This window comes from Gallus gallus, chromosome 3, assembly GCF_016699485.2.
Source record: "Gallus gallus isolate bGalGal1 chromosome 3, bGalGal1.mat.broiler.GRCg7b, whole genome shotgun sequence".
Lineage (NCBI taxonomy): Eukaryota > Metazoa > Chordata > Aves > Galliformes > Phasianidae > Gallus > Gallus gallus.
In genome coordinates this window covers 50580714-50599416 of record NC_052534.1, presented here as the reverse complement: position 1 = coordinate 50599416, position 18703 = coordinate 50580714, and the positions used below count along the sequence as shown (strand labels likewise).

Here is an 18703-nt window from a genome sequence, read left to right as displayed (position 1 = left end):
TAGAGGGTGTATTTTCTGAGCATTCTCAGCTAATCCCCAAAGCTTTGAATCAAGCGCTTGTAAACAGAATGCATGCATGATATCTCTACATAAAGAAAATGGAAAGTGTATTAAACTATATTTGTAAATGCATTGCAGACAAAATAGCCAAAAAATAAAAATAGAAAAGTTAATTTCAGAAATATTGAGGAAAAAAACAAAACAAAACAAAACAAAAAAACTATGATGGTAATTCCAGAATCTTAGCATTCATAGAACAGCTGAAAAAAATTTGTTTATGTTTGCTGTAAAAAAGCACACTTTTTTTTCAAGATCATTATTCCTGGTATCCAGAAATAACATTGCTCCAGGAATCAACTGTTGAATGTGTGATTTCACATATAAAGATAATATTTGTCTGCCATAGCACACAAACCATGTTTATGACAGGCAGAGAACCAAACTTTGCTTACTAGGCACTGAAATATTTTTAAAAAATAATTTTAAACACATTTCTTCAGATTCAGAATATCCACAGCCTCATGGGAATATCACTTAAACAATCTGGTGATTTCCACTAATATCCCATTTTGGAATTGTTTAATTACAGAGCAGTGCTCTGAATACTGAAAAATGTTCAGCAGCAAACTTAGATTGCTGCTGTCTAAGTGTAGACGGTGATGTTAAAGTGAGGGATGTCTAACTGCTGTGAAAAGGAATTAAATAGAGAATGTATTGTATTGTATCATAATATGAATTGTAATGTATTAACAAATTACAGGAATGAAATCTTTGTAATCCAGGAAAACTAGGCTGCATTTAATAGCCAGAAAGCATCAACAGAAAGGGAGTAGCAGTTGTTGTCTACCTAGGAGCTTGAGAGAGAAAGAGAGGCAGAGACAGGCTTATTTGAATAGTGTTTGAAAAGATTAATCATTTGGTAAGTTCTGACCCAGGTGAATGTGCACACACTGTGCAGACACAATAATGTGTGTTGATGTGCAATGAGGTTGCTAATTGTAGGAAAAACCAACACCAGTAATGTCTATTTCAGTATTTCACCAGGCATCATCGTGTCCAAATGACACTGATCTTGGTGGCAGAAAGTAAAGAACTTCTTGGGACTTCAGCTGACTTGTCAACAGGAAATCTGGAGCAAAAAGATTTGAACAAACGGACTTGGCATTCTGAGAGAAGAGGGAAAGGATAGAACAAAGAGATTAAAATAGACTTCAAGAAAGGGCAATTCTGAGGGAAATTTTGAGGGGAATATTGGGCACTTATATGTCAATCTGTGCTGAGCTGAAATCCAGAGAAGCTAAGCTCCAGGTCCTTGAGAAATGGCAAGGACATAACAAAAAGGAACTGCAGTGGCCCTTTGTGCTTTGCAGAAACTGTTGTGAGGTGGGAAGACATTAGTAATCTGTGCCATAGCTTTCTTTTTATCTTTGGGAAACTTGTAGAAGGCAGCAGTCTGGGTGGATCTCTAGAGACAGCTTAACTTTCGCAATGAACAGTTAACAGAAATGACAGCTTAGGTAAAATAATGGGGGAAAATAAACTCAGAAAGGAAACTGTCTGCATTTTGTGGGTGGGAGAAAGCAAAGATTTTTCAGTGTCTTCAAAAGCCTCTTTTAGCCATAAAGTGTATGCTGTCATTGGTGTTTTTCCTTCAAGTCCATGGGTTTTGCTCTTTTGTCAGGCAAGTTGTAACCTCCCAATTTGAGAGGCATTGCTTCTGATTTACAGAGATGTAAGAAGACAGAAGAGGCACCTTCCTGACTAGCTCCTGATTGATAATATAAAAAAGCACTCTATATCAGAGCTACCCACTATGAAAATAATTTTTTAGTAATATAGCTTTTTCTGTAAATTATGGCAAATAAGAATGGCCACAGTTTGTCAGATAGGTATTGCACTCTTTTTTTTTTTTTATTTTATTTTTATATGTCTTGTGGTTATTTTTGTAATTTCTGATCAGAGAAAGGAAAAATAAGTGAAGTTATTACGAGGTACTTTTAGGAATTCAGAGAACTTTTCATATGGAGATGATACAGCAGTGATGGGAAATATTCAGCAATTCCACAGAACTCCTAGGGCGTTTGCATGGAACCTTCTGTATGAGCAATTTAAAGCATGTGTTTATGTGTATATATTCATATATACATACACGTATGTGTGTGTGTATTTATTTGTTTTCCTTTATTAGCTATTCTATTTTATATTTTGTATAATTAAATGGAAGCACCACAGTCAATGTGATATTTACTGATAATGACTAAAAACAATGCAGACAAATCCCCCAGAAATGCAAATTTCAGGGCAGATTTTAGGTCTGTTGTATTGCAAGATATGGGTTAATTTCCATTTCTTTCTGTCAGACTTTTCAATTTCCTCCATTGACTGAAGTGGTTCTCCTTATCGTAAATACTTTGCATACATTTTTCCAGAAGATGGGAGTGGGGACCTCTATTCCTCACACACGCAAATGACCATATTTCTCACTCCAATACTGGGATCGCTGAAAAACGATTCTCACTGTAAAATTTGCAGTGTTAAAATGGGTTATCTGTGTGTCCAAATAGAATATAAAAGGGTATACTGCCATGATAACATGGCAGCATACATCTCCATTCAGGAAAAAGTCCTCTCTTTCCTTTTGGATATGGCACACAAATATTATATTTTACACCTTCAATTCAAAAATGAAATATTTCAGCCAGCTTGTGAAAATTCAAAAAATGTAATCCACTGACAGAAAAGAGCAGAAGAACACCTGTGCCCTTACTGTTGAAAAAAATATCTCATAAGGCTGTATTTAGCATCCTCCTGCCCACTGAGATGTATCTTAGAGGCTCTAAAAGGTAATTTTGAAGAAGAAAATCAGGAGCTGTCTGTTGGAGTCTTTGTGTCTTTCTCTTGTCCACAGTGCAGCATTTTGCATGCCAACTAGTGCTGTGAAGGAGGTGGGGGCTCTGAAAAGATCATTCTGGTTTCCATTGTTCTCCATAGTTTCAGGAAAACGAACACAGCCTCTTGAAAAGTTCTCTCCCACGGGAAGATACTCAAGGAGAGAAAATTGCTCTGAATTTGCCCTCTACTTCAGATGCTTACTTGCTCACACAGTTCTATAGTTACCAAACGTATCTATACATATAAAATACCAAATGTGTGATAATGCCTCTTGTCCCCTGGGACAAGAAATTGCCAATGGGGCTTTAGGCACCTGCATAGGCATGAGTGTTACGTGACAGTAGCAAGAACATCTGGACCGCTGGACCTGAGCAGTGCCACAGGACAGTCTTGGACAGAGCCATTCCTTCATGGCCGGCAGCCAGAGAGCTGAACTTCTCTACAGATGTTACAGTCGGAGAAATTTAGGGAACAGCTGCACTTGGCTCTGGATTCTGTGAGTGGCTCCTAGAAAGCTGGCATGGCAGTGACTGTCTTTCCAGGGAAAATAAGTGTAAAAAAAAAAATAATAAAAAAAAATCTTTGCTTTTTGTTCCAAGCAATCAGAGAAAGAATACAGTTAATTTTCTGTTTGTCATTCGTTTTGAATCTGACATAACTTGCTTATGCTCCCTGTGCTTGGAAACTGGCTGGGCAAAGAATCATTACTTAAATTACAATTTAGTGAGGTAGAAGAAAGGAAGAAATTCTGCTCTTAGGTATTCGGAAAAAGTTCTGCCCCTTCCTAATTCCTTTATGGTCCAACATCTCTGCCTAAAGCTCCAGACAAGCTCTAGGTAAGGACTTGCTTGTCACGATGCCAGTGCGTCACGCCTACCTGGAAGGTATGTGCTGCCACGGGGAATGCAGAGATGTGCCTCAGGCTCTTGGTTCTGCTCTTGTGCTTGAAGAGAGGTCCACCAATAGGAACAGTGGAGTAATGACAGGCCTAGCACAAACTGAGGTGACTGGACTGGAACTTTCCTTTTAACTGCAGCAATGTATCCATTTGACACTAATAGGGACCAGAAGACCACGACTATCTAAATCAGCATAGTTCAGTTAACTTCAATGCTTTTATCCTGATTTTCATTGGGAATTTTAGTCCTGAAAACTATTTTCTTTCATATAGATCAAGGTCAAAATAAAATATTCTTTGCATCTCACGTTCGGCCTTGAAAAAATATGGAGGAAATGGAGGGAAATGGCTGGATTATAGAATTCTGCAATGGATAACATTGCACCAAGTAAAAAAAAAGAAAAAAAAAGAAGATAAAATAAAGTAAAATAAAGAAAACCCGAGTCCAAGATAAAGTGAACACCTGCATAGCAAAAGTGTACTAAAGAAGAATGTATTAAATAGCAACAAGGAAATCAGTGAAGCCCAAAAAGAGAAGAAGCAAAACCTCAGCCCTAACTGGCAGCAAATAAAAGGTTGTTAACCACATGGAGACCTGTCTTTGGGCACTGCCAAATTGAAAACTGGATGGAACACAATTTTGAAGATTATAACTGGAGAGATGATTAGAGGCATAGGGGAAGCTTTTTCAAGGGCTTACTAAGGAAATGGGTTTGTAATTAGAAAAGGAAATGGAATCAAGAGAAGATTTCTAAAAGGTGAACTGAAAAGGCTTTTGTAAATAGTAAAAACACACGTTAAGAAGCCAAATTGACAACACAACGTTGCTGCAAGTTCACTTGTAATTTTTAGCCTGAAAATGAGAGAGAAGTGCATTTTAAATCTCATTACTTGAAAATTTGTTTCTCTTTTGCCGCTCTCTCAGAAGTGGGATGTAAGATTCCACACTCACTATGAGAAAATTGAGATGATCTCTTGGCCCTGGAGTGGCTGGATCCAGCCAGCACTTGCAGATGTGTCTAGCTCCATGTGTGCATTTCCCCCTTGATTTCAGTGATTGAATATGAGCAATGGCAAGGCTGGAACACCTACTGATCCTTGAGCTCTCTTTTAGTTCCTTGCTTCAATTCAAAGAAAAGAAAAGATATCTAAGATTCTGATAGTTGTATTTATATTTAAAGATTACATATGTAGTTACTTTGACAACAGCCATCCAGATCACAAGTCTGCCTTGGAGGTCCAAATGTAGAGTTAATGAAGAGAGGTGGGGAAAATCTGCAACTCCTGGGCAGTTCAGCAGCTGGTCTTGCACTGGGGCTACATTACACAGAAAGGAAAGGACCCTCCCCTCTCCAGGGCAATGGCACTTCTAAACTGGGAAAACAGACCATGGGGGAAACTGAAGCTGAAATTCCCACTGTCCTCTGGGATGCAACAGAATTAGACCTGTCCAGTGTGTTCTGGGTTGTCCTGCCAGCCCATTCTGGTTTGTTCCAAAGACCAGTAGCTTGGAGAATCAAAAGACAATTCACATGTTTGTCTGCATATCAACTGGGGAAAAAATAGAAGACAAACAAACAGGCCAAAACAACAGCAAAAACCCAGAAAATAAGATACTATGACTCTGCCCTGGTCAATTTCACTTCTAAAAAGTGGCTACAGTGAGGTCCATGGGATCTGCATAGAGTGTTTGCCCTGAAACAAGAGCCAGCTTTAGAGATTTGAAAGCTGGAGAATCACTATTTCCATGCAGTTCTAATACAACCAACTAAGATGTCAGAGTGACTGCAGACTGTGTTCATGTGAAAGCTCCCACCAATATTGTTCACGAGAGCTGTTTTTACAGACACACCACACAGAAAGCAAGAGAAAAGCCGGTAATCTACAACAACAAAGTCCCAAACCTTTCTCCAGATGATACTTCAATCAACTCCCATGATTTTACCCCAAACTTGGCACTTCAGCTAGTGTTGGTGCATTGGAGACATTTCTTATCAGACAGCTCGTTGGTATTACTCACCCAGGTACACCTTGCAGAATCCTTTCTCCCAGGCTCACCTAGAAACCCATTGTTTCATTTCATTTCATAATGAAAAGGTGGCAGGAGAAAGGGATTTTATGTAGAATCATAGAATCATTAAGGTTGGAAAAGACCTCTAAGATCATCCAGCCCAACCACCAACCCATCCCCACCATGCCACTAAGCCATTTCCCTCAGTGCCACATCCACACGGTTCTTGAACACCTCCAGGGATGGTGACTCTACCACCTCTCTGGGCAGCCTGTGCCAATGTATTATCAGTCTTTCGGAGAAGAAATTTTTCCTAATATCCAACCTGAACCTCCCCTGGTGCAACTTAAGGCCATCACCTCTTATTGTATCACTGTTACCTGGAAGAAGAGGCCAACTTCACCTTTCCACATCCTCTTTTTGGGGAGTTGTAGAGAGTGATGAGGTCTCCCCTGAGCCTCCTCTTCTTCAGACTGAATATCTGTTCTGGCTTCAGCTGACGTGCCTCTGTATCACTGCAGATTCCTAAGGTACACTTGGGATAAATTAAGGGACTGAAGTGAAGAGTGTAAACCAGTCTACAGCAACCACATTGCCTTGTGGGTATATTTGTAGAGAATATGATTATTTTTTGAGTTCAAAGGAAAGTGCTTTTGTATCTGCTGTATCCTGCCTTTGGGGCAGGGAAAATGTCATAATCCAGGGAGTCTAATGCATGAGCAAATGTTAGAAAGTTTAGGATTGATGTGGCCTATCTTGGGTACACCTGGCCATGGATGCTGACCTCAGCAGGCAGTATCTGTCCATTTCGGAACAGGCTGCATTATCTACATCATCTAGTGCTGCCCCTTGCAGAGATGCTAATTGGGTCCTGGAAACAATATAGCTACGGCAGTGTCTGTTGCTGTGTCAAGCTAATTGCAATGCTTCTAATGAGTGCAGGTGTAGTAGCAGGTTAACATGGCGCTTGTGCTTCCAGTGCAGAGCAAGCCTGGCTGCTCTGCCCAGAATTCTGTGGCGTGACGGAGTTCTGCCTTCCCTCACACTGGCTTCTCTGAGCAAAACTTGGTTCCTTTTTGATATGACAAGAAGTAATGGCCTCAAGTTGTGCCAGGGGATATTTGAGTTGGATCTTAAGAAAAAATTCTTCTCAGAAAATGTGGTAGTGCATTGGCACAGGCTGCCCAGGGAGGTGGTAGAGTCACCATCTCTGGAGGTGTTGGAAGAACTGTGTGGATGTGGCACTGAGATACGTTGTCAGTGGGCATGGTGGGGATGAACTGGTGGTTGGGCTGGGTGATCTTAGAGGTCTTTTCCAACCTTAATGATTCTGTGATTCTATGATTCTTTTGAAGCGAGTGGAAAATTTTGTTATATATATACATACATACAGTGCCTTAGATTCTTTGTCTGTGAAACTGGGTACAATGAAACACATCTTCCTTTGTAAATCACTTAAAATCCACAAGTGGAAAGTGCTGCCTGATGTCAGTGTTGAAGTATCTTTAATTTTTACTCTTTTTTACCATTCTTTTCCTTGCCATGTGGCATATGTGCTGAGACAGAGGTCGTGAATTTCAACCTGACAAGAAAAAAGTCACAAAGTAGAAAAACATTGGAAGAAAAAGTAAAAAGCAAAATGTGAGCTGAGTTTGTATTATTTATACAGTTTTATGTTCAGCCTACTGCTGAGCACATGAAAGTTGAATATTCCTTGTGCTTTGGAACAGGGAGAAAGTAACAGCAGAAACTGAAGCAGGATGGTTGGAAGTGCAGGTGGGAGAATAATTTATAATGGATAATTTATTCAATAAACTTTTCCTCTTATCTCTTCACAAATTATTCTAAAACAGATTGCCGTTTTCTCAAATTCGCTTGTTATGTGAAATTATTTACTGAACAATTCTTTTAAGTTGTTTGTGAATTCAAACTGTAGAAAGTTGGCATGCTTTTCATTTGACTAAAAGATTCCACTGAGCCTGCTCTGGTGAGCTGCTGGAGTAATGCCTCCTTCCTTGGATCTGGTCTGCCTCCATCATGCTCCACACAGGTTTGGGTCCTTCTCCAGTGGGGCAGCTTCCCAGAAAGGAGCTAAATCAGCATTTTTGGCACCACGTCCAAATTCCTGACCATGTTGTTTCTTAATGTTTTGCCAACCAAGGAAGAAAGAAAACCTCTTTTAACATTTCACGAGATTGACCCCAAAAGCCTCCTACCTTAAAGCTTGTTTATTTTTCCAGCCATTTCATCTGCTCTGAAAGAAATGTAACCCCAACTTTCCCCAGCCTGTGCTTTCCCAAGGACTTCAGCCTTCCCAGGCACAGCCACCCCACCCCCAGTTGCTCTGCTTTTCCTTAGCCATCCCTTATTTCACTTTTATCACAAATAATTTTGGGGAGAAGTTTTCTGAGACCTTGGGGACCAGAAGTTGGACTGAGCTGGATATAGAAGTTAAGGAACGTGCTGTCCTGATGATTGTGGAGAAAGCATTTGAATAAAAAGTTTTTCCTCCCTGTCAGCTGAGCTGAAGTCGTTCCTTCCCTTCTGGTGCAGTACAAGGAGACAAGGCTGTTGGCGGAGGCTCCAGCCATGTGGCTAGCCCACGTGCCAGGTGGCTATTTTGTCACCATGCCATTGGCGTCTGAGTCCCCTTTCCTTTACAACAAGAACAGTTGTGCCCGTGCCGGCCCGGGGGCGAATCCAATTTTCAGCAATTGTAGCACAGGGTAGAAAGCTTCTCCCGTGTACACGCTATTAACGATCTGTCTGCAGAACGTGCCAGTTGCTTTCCTTTGCGTAGGATGGTAAGAGATCAATTAGAGCAAGAAAGTTCACAGCCCACTTAAGAAGCAATATTCCCCTTTTATCTCATCTCCTTCTCAGGTTTCTACTCTTTTACAGCTGTGTGGCTGGTGTGCTAAATACTAATGTGAAAATATTTTATCCACTGCCAAGCAGACATTCCTGTGAAAATGAGCTCTCCCTTCTCACATTTGCCTCTTGCTTTCTCACCTCCTTGCCCGTGGATCAGAGCATCCCTTGGTATTAGGGACAGTCCTTTCGGCTCTTGGACAGCTGCCCAGGCTGAGAGCTTGGTTGTTTACCTGCTTGGTTCAGGGTAGGTTTGCTGAATTCTCTTTGTTTTTACAGGCAGGCAAGGAATTACTATTGTATAGTCCGAGTTTTGATCACAAGAAGAGGTAAGCATTTGTTATTTGATCAGCGACTTAAATAGCTGAATAGACTTAACTGGATAAAATATTCAGCTTCCCCCCCCCCCCCCCCCCCCCCCCTTCTTTTCCATCATTCACATTTGTTTGTGAATTTCTGATTTCCTTCTGCCCCTTTAAAGTAGCTCTTCTCAGCAATTATTGGTCTAATTGTATCTGGTCTCCTTAGATTCTTCTATTAAGCTCACTGTGGTGGTGTCTGAACTTCAGATCAGTGTCCCATAATTACAGTCACACAGAGCACAATCAACAATTATCAGTGATCACTTTTCAGATCTCACAACAAAGAAATGTTATCTGAGAAACTGCTGCAGGATTTCAGATTTCCAAATATTTGCACTTCTAATTAAGCAGATGGAAGACCTGCTGTTAATGAGAAAGCAGGTCTCAGAACTTCTTCCATAGCTAATTTCTGCCCAGACCAAAATAAATTATGCTGCAACAATTCTTTTCCAAGGTAAATAACACACCACACTGCCTGGCAAAGTGCCTAACAACAACAAAAAACCCAAAGATGTGTTTAAAGGTATTGCACTCAGTGGGAGATTTTCACACCACAGTAATAAATGCAACACAGCAAAAACCTACAGCCAGCAGAAGGGAATGCCTTCTTATCTAACTGCTCTGGAGGATATTTGCTGATCAATCCTATGAAAGGATGATATGCTTCTCTGTGTGTCCAGGGGATGAAATAACAAGCCTGAAGGCAATAATGCTCTCATATCATGTTTGAGAATTTTACAAATACAGCATGAGGCTCTGTGACTCAGTCTGAATGGAATTTTTCTTAGCACATGAATTTTACATGATATTTCAATACCAGTTCTTTGGGGCAGCTTTCCTAACACAGCGAGATGTGAGTTTTCAGGTGCTTTTTTATCGTACTGGTAAATACCGTGGAGCATTTTGTGAACTACGTGAGGAAGGCTAACAAACCTGAAAATCTGAAAATTACAGGCATATTTAGTTTGTCTCTTTTTTACCCCTGAAAACTTTCTGGTGCCTTTTTTTCTTTTCCTTAGAAAGTAGAAATTAAAAGCACCAAAGAATAAAAAGAATTTAGTGCAGCCTTCACGTGTGCTTTTTTCGTGTGTGTGTGTGTGTTTTGGTTTTGTTTTTTTTTTTCCCACGATCTCTCCTTAATCTTTAATTCTGCCTCTGGTTAAACAAATATCCTCAGGTTCCAGATTAATTAAAAAAAAACATCAAGTAGATAGGTAGCTTTTTTTTTTTTTTTTCTTTTTACCAACAACAGAAATCCATTTCTTTTTGTTGTTTCCAAATCTCTGAAAGCAACAATTCTTGTAATTATCAAATTTCCATATAGAAAACTAGAATGTGTGTGGGGGTGTAATAGCACAATCTGATATTCCTGTAGCACCAGTTTTCTATAAATAGGGAAATCTGTTATTTATCACTGGAACTATTCATTAAAATAAAAATATATATATATACAGTATGGGCATCTGTTCCTAGATCTTCAGCTGACTGACAGTTTTTAATCCACTTAGCTAATGTTAAATGGAACTTGCTGGAAACAGCCTTTCTGAGGGGTCTTTTCAGCTTAGTCCTGATCTGCTCTTATGCTCTTTCTCATGATCTTTGGAAATGTGTTTGTTTTTTAAAGTTTGACTAAAATGATATAAATGTTTTCCATTGTATAGAAGAAAGCTGAAAATGTGATTTTCTAAAGGATCAGAAAGAGTGTAAACCAAAGAATATAAAAAGTATTCTTTCTTTTTTATTTCTTTTCCCCAAGAAAACATGACATATTTCCATGACATTGGGAGGGCCTGGTGAAAGAATATTTAGACTGTAATAATATTTATAATACACTATTTTTTTTTAATATTTCCAGTGTTGCTGAAGTTGTACTGATCTATGCCATAGCATCACATATTATTAGTTCTTTATGATAGGGTCTACAAAGCAACTACGTCACTTCAGCATGCTTACCACACTTTTGTTTTAAGCCCAAACCACCCACTCTTACCAATAGGAGTACACAACGTCAGTGTGTGAGGGGCACCTACATGTTAGCATTTGTGTTTTCTATCCGTATCTTCAATCCTCACATAAATATTTGGTCAAGGATTTTCATTGCTGCTGCCTCAAAACAATGGCTAGCACTTCAGCAGTGGAACAGCACTTATATGACATCCAAATTCAGGTAAATACTGGCAAAATACTATTGAACATTTTTGTATCTTGTAATTATTGTTCACATCTTTATACTAAGGTTTTCACCCTACATTTGTACATTAAACTTTTCCAGTGAAGGATTCTAAGTCTGCCAGGACTTCCACCTGTGTTCACTGGTGTGAATTTGCAGATGGACTGGGAGAGTTTGTCCCTCCACCCCTCCTGCTGATTTACGTGAATGGAGGTTTGATCGCTTCTGTTGTCAGCATTTGTTTTCTTTTCTACTTGAGGCATATCTTATGTGTAGAGCAATAAATAACATAATTCTAGCTCTATGGCTTCAGATGGCACAGTGCCCTCTGCTCGAACTCTTTGGAGAGGGAAATGCTCCAGCTTACCGTCAGAGTTTCATTTGCAAGCTTTACTTTGCCTTAGTCTTATTTTAAAAATTTCAAAGCTTTGCCTCCACAAATCAGGTTAAACTGTACATTACAAGGGAACTGCTTGACCTTGAAGCAATCCTTTTTGAGGCAGAGGTGACGAAGGGGTTGGCAGGCAGGATTTATTGTGCTCTGAGGAATGCAGAGGGAGCACATGAACATAAATATACAGAGAAACAGGAGCGGGAATCGCAGATGGATCTGGCAGATAAGACTTGGGCCTGTATCTGTAAGTAGGTCAAAAGTGTGATGGTATCATCTCCAATGGAAATACAATTCAAAATCTGGTCTGGGTGGTATATGATGCCAGACAAGCTTCATTGGAAACATAAAACATTATCTCCATTATTCTGGTAAGACTGCAGAGTAAGTAGGATAGTCAACATAAATTATAGGCTTGAGAAGTTAGGTACAAAATATATAAGGTAACTGGAAATATTGCACAGAAAACCATCCTACTGAGCAATGCCAAAGCTGTGTGGCCTGCATGCTGAAGGACTTGGAGTGCTGCTCAACAAAGCCAGTGGAAGCAGAAGAAAGCTAGTGATAGCTACTTGTCCACTGAAGAGTATGTGAGCATGACACACCTGAGCTGATTCCCTTGGTCCCCATTCCACAAAGAAAGAGGAAGAAAAAAGAAGCAGAAAGGTTGGATGTTGCTAGCAGGTAGTCCGGGCTCTTGCAAAAAAGGTGAGAGTCTCTTTGTCAAGGGTGAGCAGGGGATGTGCTTGTATGTATGTTTAGGAAAACAACCTGTGTTTGCTGAATTTGATTTTCCAGTCTATTCACTAAACTGATTATCTAACATTATTGTGATCAAATCTGTTAGTGCTCTAGCATTTTTCTTGCTAGGACAAATACAGCAAAAGTCAGAATCTTTTGTTATTATTATTTTTTCAGCAAGCTGATTTTTCATAAGTTGTTGCCTGGTGAAAACCCCTAACAAGCCATCCCCGCTCCTAGTCTGATTGTACTCCTTGTGCTAGCTGCCCACTTCTGCCTTCTGCAGCTCGCTGATCTGTCTTTGGTCTACATACCTGTTATCCTTTTTCAAGGTCTTTGATACTTCAGCTGGCCCAGAGAGAAAGAGGAAAAAATAATGAAAACATTGAAAGAGAGGTGTAGTGAACAGAAATGAAAGGAGATGAGTAGGCGTGGGAAAAAGAGTCAGAACAAGCAGAGTTGAAGAGTCAGAACAGACTACATGTTTACTTTCTTTAAAAAGGTAAGTGGTTGTGTTTTGAAAGGCCCCTGCTGCTGTTCTTTCCAGAAGTAAAACCTTTTATTTGAGATGTTTGGTTGTATTTTTTCCATTCTCCTGACTCTTTTATTTCCTTTCTCTGATTCTGTATTACAGGTTTAGGATGCGACCTTTCAAAATGTAGTGTTGGATTTTGGGGCCCTTGGATAGTAGTGACTTATTATGTACATATTTGCATAATGAGTTAATTAGGCATAATATGTAGTTAGAATTAACTACACTGCACTCTTTTGTAGGAAGTCAGCACAGTTTTCTGCCAAAGTAACCCCTTAGACACTCTCTCGGGGGCCTGTTAGGATTCCCTGCCCACATTCAGCTATCACTAACTTCTGGTGATTAATCTGTGAGCTCTGATACATTATATATGCAGTGTAAACCTATAACCCCCCTACTCTGGAATTGCGGGATTTTGTAGCAATGATGACTTATATTTACTAAAAAAGAGGAGAAGAAAAATTCAAGCCCACGTGATTATAATGAAGAGCATGATAATATTATTAAAATTCATCCAGTGTACACAAAAAACTTGAATGGGAAGGGAAGGGAAGGGAAGGGAAGGGAAGGGAAGGGAAGGGAAGGGAAGGGAAAGGAAGGGAAGGGAAGGGAAGGGAAGGGAAGGGAAGGGAAGGGAAGGGAAGGGAAAAGATCAGTCTTTATTATTAATAGTGCACTACAGGTAATGTCTGCTCAATTTCTGTGAAGAGTTGTGCTTGCTGTCCTTCTCACTTGAAAAACAATGCCACTGTGACTGAGAGCCAAGCTTGTGAAGCTTCTCACAGGTATGTCCAATCTGTGATGTCTATCAGTGCATGAAATGCCTATCACTGTGTTCCACAAGGTGCTGCATGTTGACCCTCTTTGGTGTCTCTAAGATTGTCACAGCAGATTTTGTTGTCCTTTCATATGCATAGGTTTACTGTGTGTTTATGATAATACTCTGTGGATGTATTGCACAGTCTCTGCCATGTCATTGCATTTCCAGTGGTCTGCATGCCAAGACTTCACATTATATGCACCTGCTATTATATTGCTTGCTCCAGGTGATGTAAGGAGAGTTCTGAATAACAGGAAGTAACTTCAGCAGCATGTCCCTTACTGTTCCTGATCATACACCTGTCTAATTTCCTACTACCTTTTCTCTGATAGGCATCTAAAGCTCCTTTTGGAAGCCCTGGCCACTTCCCAGGACAGGATGCTAGACTAGATTGAGAGACAGCCTAATGCATTCAAACAATACCTAGGTAAGAACTGAATCTAAAATAGAATTTAGAAAGCAGCCCTAAAGGCACAGTTGCTATTTTGTCTCTATTAAAATTCAGACAAGGAAAATCTGCTTTTAGTTAATTCTCAGTGTTCAATGTCTTACACAGCAGGAGAAATAAAGGATGAGTAACCAATGCCTGTATGTGCTACAGGGGGTTGCAAACACAATTCTATATGCCTATATAGTAACTGCCTTCCGCTGGCCACTCTCTGGCCTCAGAACTAAAGGTGGATGAATCATATTCTTTCAACACAGTGAAATAATTGAAAAAATATGAATTAGCTTACTTTATTTCTCTGAAACAATATCTCACTATAATTATTAATCCCAGATCCGGAACATATGTACATCTTCTGAATGAAATCACATAGACAAAAGCACTAATCACAGAACAGTAGTCTCTAGTTGGATAAAAATTAAGTTTTTGCCCTCTGTTTTTTAAAAAGTTTTATCATTCTGATTTTGGTCCCAACAGGACCCTTATGAAGGGGTTAAAAGGTACAGCCATTGAGCTCTACAGTTGAAGAGTTGTACAACTGAAAGATCTGTAACACGTGTATAAGTTGAGTATTCCAGCAGAGTACTCTGGGGAAGAGTATTCCATGGAGTTTCTTTCCATGGAAAGCAAAGGCACTGTTGGCAGTATCAGCAAGTGGTGGGAAAATTTCCGATAAAAGTGTTTTTCATTAAAATATGTCAATGAATTGATATGGGCAACTTTTGTGGAATTGCATCAGCTTTGACGAAATTTCCATTGTGTAAGATTTCTCCCTAAAAAAGAGTGGAAATGTTTTTCTCTTTTTCACACTAGGATGACAGAAGTCATTTCTCCTGCCTTCTGCTGGAGGTGTGCTGTTAGAGCTCTCATTTTCTTCAGGTACCCACTCTGCCTAATTGCCACCTCAGATCTCAATTTCCTTCTCCTGTTTCATAGGTGATTAGAAGTCAGTCTTCTGCTAGGATAGTTCCATGTTCCACTCCAAAAAGAAAGGAGGACTGTAGGTCAGTAGCCATGAAGTTAGTGGTGATTTTGATTCCTTATTCTCCTGTTTCCTAGCTACTATTATTATTATAGAAACCTAGAAGGTTTCTGGCTTTTTTCAGATATTTTCAGTAGGCAGGAAAACCATATTTTTTGCCCATCTATGCTTGAAGAACTTCCAAAGATGCACTGGCTGAACAGGATGTCCCAGTGTCCTTTCCTAAGCCTTCTGATTAAAAGCATAATCACTCAAGAAAGCCCTTCTTGTCCCCCAAGATAAAAGGAGGGAAAGCGAATCATTTAATATCATGGGTCTGGGTACACCCAGGATTCCCCAGAGTTTTGTGAACCTGTTCAGAAAATTGTATGCTGGAGAAAGATGGAGGTTTAGTGTAGTCAACTGCATCACAGGGAGACAACCTAGAGGAGATATTTATAAAGGAAAAACTGCAAGTAAGAAAAGCAGTTTTGCAGAAAGCAACATGGAAACAGAACCTGCTATAATCATTCTGAAGAGGACAGATGTTGGCGTTCCACCCTCAGCTCGTCTGGCCTATTATATGTCTGAATGCTGAAGCTTACAATGCTTTTTTCCTCCAATTTCAGAAGTGTCAGACAGGAGACACAGTGCCAGTGAAAAAACCTTATACCAATCTCTTGTTAGCTAACTGCGGTGTTTTGTTCCACGGTTGCATGTCTGCACAAGCCGTCATTGTGTCAGTCATAATTACCACCTGTTCAGTGGCTCCCTTCAGGTTTCATCACCTTTGCAGTATTAAGCAGCCAGCTGCAGGAAGCAGAGTTGGCTGCCCTGGAGCAGCAACCGTCAGGCTCTGGATTTCAGGGTATAATTGCTGCCTGAGCACAAACATCTCTCCCCCCCTTGCATAAAACACTCCATTTGCTCCTTTATTTGCCAGAGATCAGAGACACATCAAATGCACTTTTTGCCCAGTGTAGGAAGATGGGCCCTATTTTCTATAGGGGCAACTTGGCATGGACTGCATGGGGGACTTTGCACCTCTGTGGCTGTGCCACAATGTGTCAGTTACAAGAAAATGTGTCCCAGGACTCCCTCTTGGAAAAGAGCTACACTTTACCTGTAAATCCGTTTTTATCTCTTCTGTAGAAGGTATGAGCTGCCTCTGGCATGGAAATCTAACTGTAACATCCTAGAAATCTCCCACTCTTGGGGACTTCTGAGTAAATCATTGGTGTACCCCATGGGTACGGCTGTTTACGAGGGTGGATAGTGATATGACAAGGGGGAATGATTTTAATCTGAGTCAGGGGAGGTTTAGGTTATATATTAGGAGAAAGTTTTTCATATAGAGGGTGGTGATGCACTGGAACAGGTTGCCTAGAGAGGCTGTGCATGCCCCATCCCTGGAGGCATTCAAGGCCAGGCTGGATGTGGCTCTGGGCAGCCTGGTCTAGTAGTTGTTGACCCTGCACGTAGCAAGGAGGTTGAAACTAGATGATCATTGTGGTCCTTTTCAACCCAGGCCATTCTATGATTCTATCTAAGCCTTTCTTAGTCTTCAAGAAAGGCAGATAGATAGACCCCATTGGGCCCAATCAGGCAAAAAGAAATGGAAATGCAAAACTGGGAGGCAGTTGATGACCATCATCATCTATCAGGTTTGTACAGGGTTTCAAATGCCAGTTGCCTTTTCCCTTTTCCCAGCTCTTATTTACCCTGTTTTATAAATTCAACTTTGGCTGAATGACCCATACCAGCAGGTCTACCAACAATCATGTTGCATTTTGTTAACTGCTTATGACTTCTGGACAGTGTGCTGCTGTGATTGTCACACACTTTCACTTAAACATGAGGCACACAGAGACACAAATTGTTCCAGCATGCAGCTTTCCATGATAGATTTATACATTCCAATTGCAGATGCTGCTGAGATTGGTGAGGACAGATCTTGGAAGTAGTGAAAATCCTCTGCTCTGATGAGTACCTGGTGTGCTGGGTTTCTTAGGCTCAATTAGGAAAAACAGAGATACTGTCAGACCTTTCTCAATCGAACAGAAATGCTACCAAGCTGGAGTAAATATGTGTGCTATGTCAGAGAGACAAGAATGACAATAAAACCTTGAAAGTACTGGGAATAACAAATGTTGAGTGTCTAAGTGAGTAGTAGAGAAGCAATTTCATTCATATCAGAAGTAAGGAGAAATTTAGAGGTTCAGAATTTTTGTGTGATTACGTTCTCCGCACTAGGATGTTAGAAGAATATTTTCAAATACAGAATATTTTGAGTGGGAAATTTTCTGAGATTCCCCTTTCATAAGAGATTTTCTGAGATAAGTTCTACACCAAGTCAAAGGAAGAAAACATAAAACTGTGGATTATCAAAACCAAACAAATAGAATAAAGAATTCCAAACTTCTGTAGATGTTCTATCCCTTATCTACATGCTGAACTGGTCAGGCATGAGAATTGCCCATCATTCGCTCTATTTGATTAAGTTAATTCCTCTTTAGTTTTCAATCTGAATAAGGGAAAAAGGTTTTAAGGGATTTTACATGTGTTCTTTATCACTAAATTCTGAATTGTCATCCAGCATTGACAAGATCTGACTAGAACATACTGGTTGATGGTCACTGTCCCACTGCTTTTGATGAAGCAGAACATGAGAAAAATTTGAAGGAGGGAAAACCCAGAGGAGAATTTTGTGGAGGCATATTGCACTCTTCAAACTCACATATTTTTCACCAGACTTGCTGGATCTGAAAAGATGCAAGAAATACAGTAATAAAAATACACAACTCACCGAACTCTAATGAAGAACAGTTAATTGTGAATCTTCAAGCTGAAAATCTGAGCAGCTGTTACACTTCACCAACTGCCACTTCTATCTTTAATAGTGTTTCATGCTGCTGAACTGCACTGTAGTGAGTTTTCATATGTAACATTAGTTTTGGATCCACTGGAAGCTAGATTGTGGGGAACCTCTAAAATTTCTTGGCATTTTAATCTTCTGAAGTGCCATGGTCCACCAGGATGTGCTGTCATATGGAAAGAGGTAACCATACATATATAGTCACCAATGGCACTACTGTTCTTCATTTTCCTTGTCCTCTTGACTTTTCTTCAGTCCTGAAACTCACTCCTTTCCTTACTGCATGTCTGTCATAATGTTCACCACAAGTCCTTTAAAACAAATACAACTTCATTTTCTAATGTGACTGCAAAGAACTGTTCCTGCATAAAGTTATGTCTTCCCAACTGTCTCCTTCCAACCATCCCAAGCAACTACCCTGCTACCTTACTGTCTGTCCCCCTTTGATCCCATCTTTGGAACAAGCTGAGAGCTTGCTCATGAGCATTTTTTCACTTGTGAATTTGTTATACCACAGTAGGAGTTGACTCAATACAGTGGAATGAGCTGGAAAAGAAGAAACTAATGATTAAGGTGCACAAGGTGTACAACTGATCTAAGTACATTTTATAGTTGAAGAGCCTTGAGATAAGTATAGACCAGAATCCCATTTGTGAGCTATTTCTAAGTGTAGGAAGGCTCAAATCTGAATTAAGACTTTGTTACCTCTTCTCTTGAAATATATCAAAACC

General features: G+C 40.0%; 1 long non-coding RNA gene across 4 annotated transcripts in view; it reads left to right on the top strand.

The window, feature by feature from the left end:
• The first annotated feature begins 7077 nt into the window (after positions 1 to 7077).
• LOC101748255 overlaps positions 7078 to 18703 on the top strand; it is a 42686-nt gene continuing 31060 nt past the window's right edge. Inside the window, exons 1-4 of one of the 4 annotated variants that reach the window (XR_006938894.1) lie at positions 7078 to 9001; positions 12669 to 12838; positions 13551 to 13653; positions 14021 to 14115. This is a non-coding gene — a long non-coding RNA (uncharacterized LOC101748255). Of the gene's footprint in view, positions 9002 to 9188; positions 12304 to 12668; positions 12839 to 13550; positions 13654 to 14020; positions 14116 to 18703 lie in introns of those variants that run through there. The other 3 variants (XR_001465912.3, XR_006938893.1, XR_001465913.3) reach the window with 3 other exon arrangements.